We start from the raw sequence: 10473 nt of genomic DNA, 5'->3' as shown, positions 1-10473 counted from the left end.
GATTAATGAATTATTGTGCGGTTTGGTGCCTTGGACCAGACCGAGGACCTTAAGATTTTGCATGAACCGAGGACTGGCAGCCAGGTTCCACGAGAAATTGTGTAAAGTGTTAATATGTAGTAAAAACCTAAGAAAATCTCCCGTTTCCGTCATTTACTATCGAATAGACATAACGCCAGATCGTCACAATGGTCGCTTTTCTCTCTGAAACGGTTACATTTATAGTCTGCAAGCCCTTGTAGCGTGATGCGGTATGCAGACACAGTACAAGCAGCACACTAGAGCACAGAATAAGAATCTACGTTGATGAAATCGGCCAGGAAGAAGAGCTACATTTCAAGTTTTAGTTATCGATTAATGAATTATTGGGCGGTTTGGTGCCTTGGACCAGACCGAGGACCTTAAGATTTTGCTTGAGCCGAGGACTGGCAGCCAGGTAACACGAGAAATTGTGTAAAGTGTTAATATGTAGTAAAAACCTAAGAAAATCTCCCGTTTCCGTCATTTACTATCGAATCGACATAACGCCAGATCGTCACAGTGGTCGCTTTTCTCTATGAAACGGTTACATTTATCGTCTGCAAGCCCTTGTCGCGTGATGCGGTATGCAGAGTCACTACAAGCGGCATAGTAGAACACTGAAGAAGCATCTAAGTTTATGCAATCGCCCAGTAAGAAGAGCTACATTTCAAGTTTTAGTTATCGATTAATGAATTATAGGGCGGTTTGGTGCCTCGGACCAGACCGAGGACCTTAAGATTTTGCATGAACCGAGGACTGGCAGCCAGGTAACACGAGAAATTGTGTAAAGTGTTAATATGTAGTAAAAACCTAAGAAAATCTCCCGTTTCCGTCATTTACTATCGAATCGACATAACGCCAGATCGTCACAGTGGTCGCTTTTCTCTCTGAAACGGTTACATTTTTCGTCTGCAAGCCCTTGTCGCGTGATGCGGTATGCAGACACAGTACAAGCAGCACACGAGAACACAGAATAAGAATCTACGTTGATGCAATCGGCCAGTAAGAAGAGCTACATTTCAAGTTTTAGTTATCGATTAATGAATTATTGGGCGGTTTGGTGCCTTGGACCTGACCGAGGACCTTAAGATTTTGCATGAACCGAGGACTGGCAGCCAGGTAACACGAGAAATTGTGTAAAGTGTTAATATGTAGTAAAATCCTAAGACAATCTCCCGTTCCCGTCATTTACTATCGAATCGACGTAACGCCAGATCGTCACAGTGGTCGCCTTTCTCTCTGAAACGGTTACATTTAACGTCTGCAAGCCCTTGTCGCGTGATGCGGTATGCAGACACAGTACAAGCAGCACACTAGAACACAGAATAAGAATCTACGTTGATGCAATCGGCCAGGAAGAAGAGCTACATTTCAAGTTTTAGTTATCGATTAATGAATTATTGGGCGGTTTGGTGCGTTGGACCAGACCGAGGACCTTAAGATTTTGCATGAACCGAGGACTGGCAGCCAGGTAACACGAGAAATTGTGTAAAGTGTTAATATGTAGTAAAAACCTAAGAAAATCTCCCGTTTCCGTCATTTACTATCGAATCGACATAACGCCAGATCGTCACAGTGGTCGCTTATCTCTCTGAAACGGTTACATTTATCGTCTGCAAGCCCTTGTCGCGTGATGCGGTACGCAGAGTCACTACAAGCGGCATAGTAGAACACTGAAGAAGCATCTAAGTTTATGCAATCGCCCAGTAAGAAGAGCTACATTTCAAGTTTTAGTTATCGATTAATGAAGTATTGGGCGGTTTGGTGCCTTGGACCAGACCGAGGACCTTAAGATTTTGCATGAACCGAGGACTGGCAGCCAGGTAACACGAGAAATTGTGTAAAGTGTTAATATGTAGTAAAAACCTAAGAAAATCTCCAGTTTCCGTCATTTACTATCGAATCGACATAACGCCAGATCGTCATAGAGGTCGCTTTTCTCTCCGAAACGGTTACATTTATCGTCTGCAAGCCCTTGTCGCGTGATGCGGTATGCAGACACAGTACAAGCAGCACACTAGAGCACAGAATAAGAATCTACGTTGATGAAATCGGCCAGGAAGAAGAGCTACATTTCAAGTTTTAGTTATCGATTAATGAATTATTGGGCGGTTTGGTGCCTTGGACCAGACCGAGGACCTTAAGATTTTGCTTGAGCCGAGGACTGGCAGCCAGGTAACACGAGAAATTGTGTAAAGTGTTAATATGTAGTAAAAACCTAAGAAAATCTCCCGTTTCCGTCATTTACTATCGAATCGACATAACGCCAGATCGTCACAGTGGTCGCTTTTCTCTATGAAACGGTTACATTTATCGTCTGCAAGCCCTTGTCGCGTGATGCGGTATGCAGAGTCACTACAAGCGGCATAGTAGAACACTGAAGAAGCATCTAAGTTTATGCAATCGCCCAGTAAGAAGAGCTACATTTCAAGTTTTAGTTATCGATTAATGAAGTATTGGGCGGTTTGGTGCCTTGGACCAGACCGAGGACCTTAAGATTTTGCATGAACCGAGGACTGGCAGCCAGGTAACACGAGAAATTGTGTAAAGTGTTAATATGTAGTAAAAACCTAATAAAATCTCCCGTTTCCGTCATTTACTATCGAATCGACATAACGCCAGATCGTCACAGTGGTCGCTTTTCTCTCTGAAACGGTTACATTTTTCGTCTGCAAGCCCTTGTCGCGTGATGCGGTATGCAGACACAGTACAAGCAGCACACTAGAACACAGAATAAGAATCTACGTTGATGCAATCGGCCAGTAAGTAGAGCTACATTTCAAGTTTTAGTTATCGATTAATGAATTATTGGGCGGTTTGGTGCCTTGGACCTGACCGAGGACCTTAAGATTTTGCATGAACCGAGGACTGGCAGCCAGGTAACACGAGAAATTGTGTAAAGTGTTAATATGTAGTAAAATCCTAAGAAAATCTCCCGTTCCCGTCATTTACTATCGAATCGACGTAACGCCAGATCGTCACAGTGGTCGCCTTTCTCTCTGAAACGGTTACATTTATCGTCTGCAAGCCCTTGTCGCGTGATGCGGTATGCAGACACAGTACAAGCAGCACACTAGAACACAGAATAAGAATCTACGTTGATGCAATCGGCCAGGAAGAAGAGCTACATTTCAAGTTTTAGTTATCGATTAATGAATTATTGGGCGGTTTGGTGCCTTGGACCATACCGAGGACCTTAAGATTTTGCATGAACCGAGGACTGGCAGCCAGGTAACACGAGAAATTGTGTAAAGTGTTAATATGTAGTAAAAACCTAAGAAAATCTCCCGTTTCCGTCATTTACTATCGAATCGACATAACGCCAGATCGTCACAGTGGTCGCTTATCTCTCTGAAACGGTTACATTTATCGTCTGCAAGCCTTTGTCGCGTGATGCGGTACGCAGAGTCACTACAAGCGGCATAGTAGAACACTGAAGAAGCATCTAAGTTTATGCAATCGCCCAGTAAGAAGAGCTACATTTCAAGTTTTAGTTATCGATTAATGAATTATTGGGCGGTTTGGTGCCTTGGACCAGACCGAGGACCTTAAGATTTTGCATGAACCGAGGACTGGCAGCCAGGTAACACGAGAAATTGTGTAAAGTGTTAATATGTAGTAAAAACCTAAGAAAATCTCCCGTTTCCGTCATTTACTATCGAATCGACATAACGCCAGATCGTCATAGAGGTCGCTTTTCTCTCTGAAACGGTTACATTTATCGTCTGCAAGCCCTTGTCGCGTGATGCGGTATGCAGACACAGTACAAGCAGCACACTAGAGCACAGAATAAGAATCTACGTTGATGAAATCGGCCAGGAAGAAGAGCTACATTTAAAGTTTTAGTTATCGATTAATGAATTATTGGGCGGTTTGGTGGCTTGGACCAGACCGAGGACCTTAAGATTTTGCTTGAGCCGAGGACTGGCAGCCAGGTAACACGAGAAATTGTGTAAAGTGTTAATATGTAGTAAAAACCTAAGAAAATCTCCCGTTTCCGTCATTTACTATCGAATCGACATAACGCCAGATCGTCACAGTGGTCGCTTTTCTCTATGAAACGGTTACATTTATCGTCTGCAAGCCCTTGTCGCGTGATGCGGTATGCAGAGTCACTACAAGCGGCATAGTAGAACACTGAAGAAGCATCTAAGTTTATTCAATCGCCCAGTAAGAAGAGCTACATTTCAAGTTTTAGTTATCGATTAATGAATTATTGGGCGGTTTGGTGCCTTGGACCAGACCGAGGACCTTAAGATTTTGCATGAACCGAGGACTGGCAGCCAGGTAACACGAGAAATTGTGTAAAGTGTTAATATGTAGTAAAAACCTAAGAAAATCTCCCGTTTCCGTCATTTACTATCGAATCGACATAACGCCAGATCGTCACAGTGGTCGCTTTTCTCTCTGAAACGGTTACATTTTTCGTCTGCAAGCCCTTGTCGCGTGATGCGGTATGCAGACACAGTACAAGCAGCACACTAGAACACAGAATAAGAATCTACGTTGATGCAATCGGCCAGTAAGAAGAGCTATATTTCAAGTTTTAGTTATCGATTAATGAATTATTGGGCGGTTTGGTGTCTTGGACCTGACCGAGGACCTTAAGATTTTGCATGAACCGAGGACTGGCAGCCAGGTAACACGAGAAATTGTGTAAAGTGTTAATATGTAGTAAAATCCTAAGAAAATCTCCCGTTCCCGTCATTTACTATCGAATCGACGTAACGCCAGATCGTCACAGTGGTCGCCTTTCTTTCTGAAACGGTTACATTTATCGTCTGCAAGCCCTTGTCGCGTGATGCGGTATGCAGACACAGTACAAGCAGCACACTAGAACACAGAATAAGAATCTACGTTGATGCAATCGGCCAGGAAGAAGAGCTACATTTCAAGTTTTAGTTATCGATTAATGAATTATTGGGCGGTTTGGTGCCTTGGACCAGACCGAGGACCTTAAGATTTTGCATGAACCGAGGACTGGCAGCCAGGTAACACGAGAAATTGTGTAAAGTGTTAATATGTAGTAAAAACCTAAGAAAATCTCCCGTTTCCGTCATTTACTATCGATACGACATAACGCCAGATCGTCACAGTGGTCGCTTATCTCTCTGAAACGGTTACATTTATCGTCTGCAAGCCCTTGTCGCGTGATGCGGTATGCAGAGTCACTACAAGCGGCATAGTAGAACACTGAAGAAGCATCTAAGTTTATTCAATCGCCCAGTAAGAAGAGCTACATTTCAAGTTTTAGTTATCGATTAATGAATTATTGGGCGGTTTGGTGCCTTGGACCAGACCGAGGACCTTAAGATTTTGCATGAACCGAGGACTGGCAGCCAGGTAACACGAGAAATTGTGTAAAGTGTTAATATGTAGTAAAAACCTAAGAAAATCTCCCGTTTCCGTCATTTACTATCGAATCGACATAACGCCAGATCGTCACAGTGGTCGCTTTTCTCTCTGAAACGGTTACATTTTTCGTCTGCAAGCCCTTGTCGCGTGATGCGGTATGCAGACACAGTACAAGCAGCACACTAGAACACAGAATAAGAATCTACGTTGATGCAATCGGCCAGTAAGAAGAGCTATATTTCAAGTTTTAGTTATCGATTAATGAATTATTGGGCGGTTTGGTGTCTTGGACCTGACCGAGGACCTTAAGATTTTGCATGAACCGAGGACTGGCAGCCAGGTAACACGAGAAATTGTGTAAAGTGTTAATATGTAGTAAAATCCTAAGAAAATCTCCCGTTCCCGTCATTTACTATCGAATCGACGTAACGCCAGATCGTCACAGTGGTCGCCTTTCTTTCTGAAACGGTTACATTTATCGTCTGCAAGCCCTTGTCGCGTGATGCGGTATGCAGACACAGTACAAGCAGCACACTAGAACACAGAATAAGAATCTACGTTGATGCAATCGGCCAGGAAGAAGAGCTACATTTCAAGTTTTAGTTATCGATTAATGAATTATTGGGCGGTTTGGTGCCTTGGACCAGACCGAGGACCTTAAGATTTTGCATGAACCGAGGACTGGCAGCCAGGTAACACGAGAAATTGTGTAAAGTGTTAATATGTAGTAAAAACCTAAGAAAATCTCCCGTTTCCGTCATTTACTATCGATACGACATAACGCCAGATCGTCACAGTGGTCGCTTATCTCTCTGAAACGGTTACATTTATCGTCTGCAAGCCCTTGTCGCGTGATGCGGTACGCAGAGTCACTACAAGCGGCATAGTAGAACACTGAAGAAGCATCTAAGTTTATGCAATCGCCCAGTAAGAAGAGCTACATTTCAAGTTTTAGTTATCGATTAATGAATTATTGGGCGGTTTGGTGCCTTGGACCAGACCGAGGACCTTAAGATTTTGCATGAACCGAGGACTGGCAGCCAGGTAACACGAGAAATTGTGTAAAGTGTTAATATGTAGTAAAAACCTAAGAAAATCTCCCGTTTCCGTCATTTACTATCGAATCGACATAACGCCAGATCGTCATAGAGGTCGCTTTTCTCTCTGAAACGGTTACATTTATCGTCTGCAAGCCCTTGTCGCGTGATGCGGTATGCAGACACAGTACAAGCAGCACACTAGAGCACAGAATAAGAATCTACGTTGATGAAATCGGCCAGGAAGAAGAGCTACATTTAAAGTTTTAGTTATCGATTAATGAATTATTGGGCGGTTTGGTGGCTTGGACCAGACCGAGGACCTTAAGATTTTGCTTGAGCCGAGGACTGGCAGCCAGGTAACACGAGAAATTGTGTAAAGTGTTAATATGTAGTAAAAACCTAAGAAAATCTCCCGTTTCCGTCATTTACTATCGAATCGACATAACGCCAGATCGTCACAGTGGTCGCTTTTCTCTATGAAACGGTTACATTTATCGTCTGCAAGCCCTTGTCGCGTGATGCGGTATGCAGAGTCACTACAAGCGGCATAGTAGAACACTGAAGAAGCATCTAAGTTTATTCAATCGCCCAGTAAGAAGAGCTACATTTCAAGTTTTAGTTATCGATTAATGAATTATTGGGCGGTTTGGTGCCTTGGACCAGACCGAGGACCTTAAGATTTTGCATGAACCGAGGACTGGCAGCCAGGTAACACGAGAAATTGTGTAAAGTGTTAATATGTAGTAAAAACCTAAGAAAATCTCCCGTTTCCGTCATTTACTATCGAATCGACATAACGCCAGATCGTCACAGTGGTCGCTTTTCTCTCTGAAACGGTTACATTTTTCGTCTGCAAGCCCTTGTCGCGTGATGCGGTATGCAGACACAGTACAAGCAGCACACTAGAACACAGAATAAGAATCTACGTTGATGCAATCGGCCAGTAAGAAGAGCTATATTTCAAGTTTTAGTTATCGATTAATGAATTATTGGGCGGTTTGGTGTCTTGGACCTGACCGAGGACCTTAAGATTTTGCATGAACCGAGGACTGGCAGCCAGGTAACACGAGAAATTGTGTAAAGTGTTAATATGTAGTAAAATCCTAAGAAAATCTCCCGTTCCCGTCATTTACTATCGAATCGACGTAACGCCAGATCGTCACAGTGGTCGCCTTTCTTTCTGAAACGGTTACATTTATCGTCTGCAAGCCCTTGTCGCGTGATGCGGTATGCAGACACAGTACAAGCAGCACACTAGAACACAGAATAAGAATCTACGTTGATGCAATCGGCCAGGAAGAAGAGCTACATTTCAAGTTTTAGTTATCGATTAATGAATTATTGGGCGGTTTGGTGCCTTGGACCAGACCGAGGACCTTAAGATTTTGCATGAACCGAGGACTGGCAGCCAGGTAACACGAGAAATTGTGTAAAGTGTTAATATGTAGTAAAAACCTAAGAAAATCTCCCGTTTCCGTCATTTACTATCGATACGACATAACGCCAGATCGTCACAGTGGTCGCTTATCTCTCTGAAACGGTTACATTTATCGTCTGCAAGCCCTTGTCGCGTGATGCGGTACGCAGAGTCACTACAAGCGGCATAGTAGAACACTGAAGAAGCATCTAAGTTTATGCAATCGCCCAGTAAGAAGAGCTACATTTCAAGTTTTAGTTATCGATTAATGAATTATTGGGCGGTTTGGTGCCTTGGACCAGACCGAGGACCTTAAGATTTTGCATGAACCGAGGACTGGCAGCCAGGTAACACGAGAAATTGTGTAAAGTGTTAATATGTAGTAAAAACCTAAGAAAATCTCCCGTTTCCGTCATTTACTATCGAATCGACATAACGCCAGATCGTCATAGAGGTCGCTTTTCTCTCTGAAACGGTTACATTTATCGTCTGCAAGCCCTTGTCGCGTGATGCGGTATGCAGAGTCACTACAAGCGGCATAGTAGAACACTGAAGAAGCATCTAAGTTTATGCAATCGCCCAGTAAGAAGAGCTACATTTCAAGTTTTAGTTATCGATTAATGAATTATTGGGCGGTTTGGTGCCTTGGACCAGACCGAGGACCTTAAGATTTTGCATGAACCGAAGACTGGCAGCCAGGTAACACGAGAAATTGTGTAAAGTGTTAATATGTAGTAAAAACCTAAGAAAATCTCCCGTTTCCGTCATTTACTATCGAATCGACATAACGCCAGATCGTCACAGTGGTCGCTTTTCTCTCTGAAACGGTTACATTTATCGTCTGCAAGCCCTTGTCGCGTGATGCGGTATGCAGAGTCACTACAAGCGGCACACTAGAACACAGAATAAGAATCTACGTTGATGCAATCGGCCAGGAGGAAGAGCTACATTTCAAGTTTTAGTTATCGATTAATGAATTATTGGGCGGTTTGGTGCCTTGGACCAGACCGAGGACCTTAAGATTTTGCATGAACCGAGGACTGGCAGCCAGGTAACACGAGAAATTGTGTAAAGTGTCAATATGAAGTAAAAACCTAAGAAAATCTCCCGTTTCCGTCATTTACTATCGAATCGACATAACGCCAGATCGTCACAGTGGTCGCTTTTCTCTCTGAAACGGTTACATTTATCGTCTGCAAGCCCTTGTCGCGTGATGCGGTATGCAGACACAGTACAAGCAGCACACTAGAACACAGAATAAGAATCTACGTTGATGCAATCGGCCAGGAAGAAGAGCTACATTTCAAGTTTTAGTTATCGATTAATGAATTATTGGGCGGTTTGGTGCCTTGGACCAGACCGAGGACCTTAAGATTTTGCATGAACCGAGGACTGGCAGCCAGGTAACACGAGAAATTGTGTAAAGTGTTAATATGTAGTAAAAACCTAAGAAAATCTCCCGTTTCCGTCATTTACTATCGAATCGACATAACGCCAGATCGTCACAGTGGTCGTTTTTCTCTCTGAAACGGTTACATTTATCGTCAGCAAGCCCTTGTCGCGTGATGCGGTATGCAGAGTCACTACAAGCGGCATAGTAGAACACTGAAGAAGCACCTAAGTTTATGCAATCGCCCAGTAAGAAGAGCTACATTTCAAGTTTTAGTTATCGATTAATGAATTATTGGGCGGTTTGGTGCCTTGGACCAGACCGAGGACCTTCAGATTTTGCATGAACCGAGGACTGGCAGCCAGGTAACACGAGAAATTGTGTAAAGTGTTAATATGTATTAAAAACCTAAGAAAATCTCCCGTTTCCGTCATTTACTATCGAATCGACATTACGCCAGATCGTCACAGTGGTCGCTTTTCTCTCTGAAACGGTTACATTTATCGTCTGCAAGCCCTTGTCGCGTGATGCGGTATGCAGAGTCACTACAAGCGGCATAGTAGAACACTGAAGAAGCACCTAAGTTTATGCAATCGCCCAGTAAGAAGAGCTACATTTCAAGTTTTAGTTATCGATTAATGAATTATTGGGCGGTTTGGTGCCTTGGACCAGACCGAGGACCTTAAGATTTTGCATGAACCGAGGACTGGCAGCCAGGTAACACGAGAAATTGTGTAAAGTGTTAATATGTAGTAAAAACCTAAGAAAATCTCCCGTTTCCGTCATTTACTATCGAATCGACATAACGCCAGATCGTCACAGTGGTCGCTTTTCTCTCTGAAACGGTTACATTTATCGTCTGCAAGCCCTTGTCGCGTGATGCGGTATGCAGAGTCACTACAAGCGGCATAGTAGAACACTGAAGAAGCACCTAAGTTTATGCAATCGCCCAGTAAGAAGAGCTACATTTCAAGTTTTAGTTATCGATTAATGAATTATTGGGCGGTTTGGTGCCTTGGACCAGACCGAGGACCTTAAGATTTTGCATGAACCGAGGACTGGCAGCCAGGTAACACGAGAAATTGTGTAAAGTGTTAATATGTAGTAAAAACCTAAGAAAATCTCCCGTTTCCGTCATTTACTATCGAATCGACATAACGCCAGATCGTCACAGTGGTCGATTTTCTCTCTGAAACGGTTACATTTATCGTCTGCAAGCCCTTGTCGCGTGATGCGGTATGCAGAGTCAC

Source organism: Schistocerca cancellata, unplaced genomic scaffold (genome assembly GCF_023864275.1).
Source record: "Schistocerca cancellata isolate TAMUIC-IGC-003103 unplaced genomic scaffold, iqSchCanc2.1 HiC_scaffold_1151, whole genome shotgun sequence".
Lineage (NCBI taxonomy): Eukaryota > Metazoa > Arthropoda > Insecta > Orthoptera > Acrididae > Schistocerca > Schistocerca cancellata.
Note: the sequence above shows the minus strand (reverse complement) of the source record.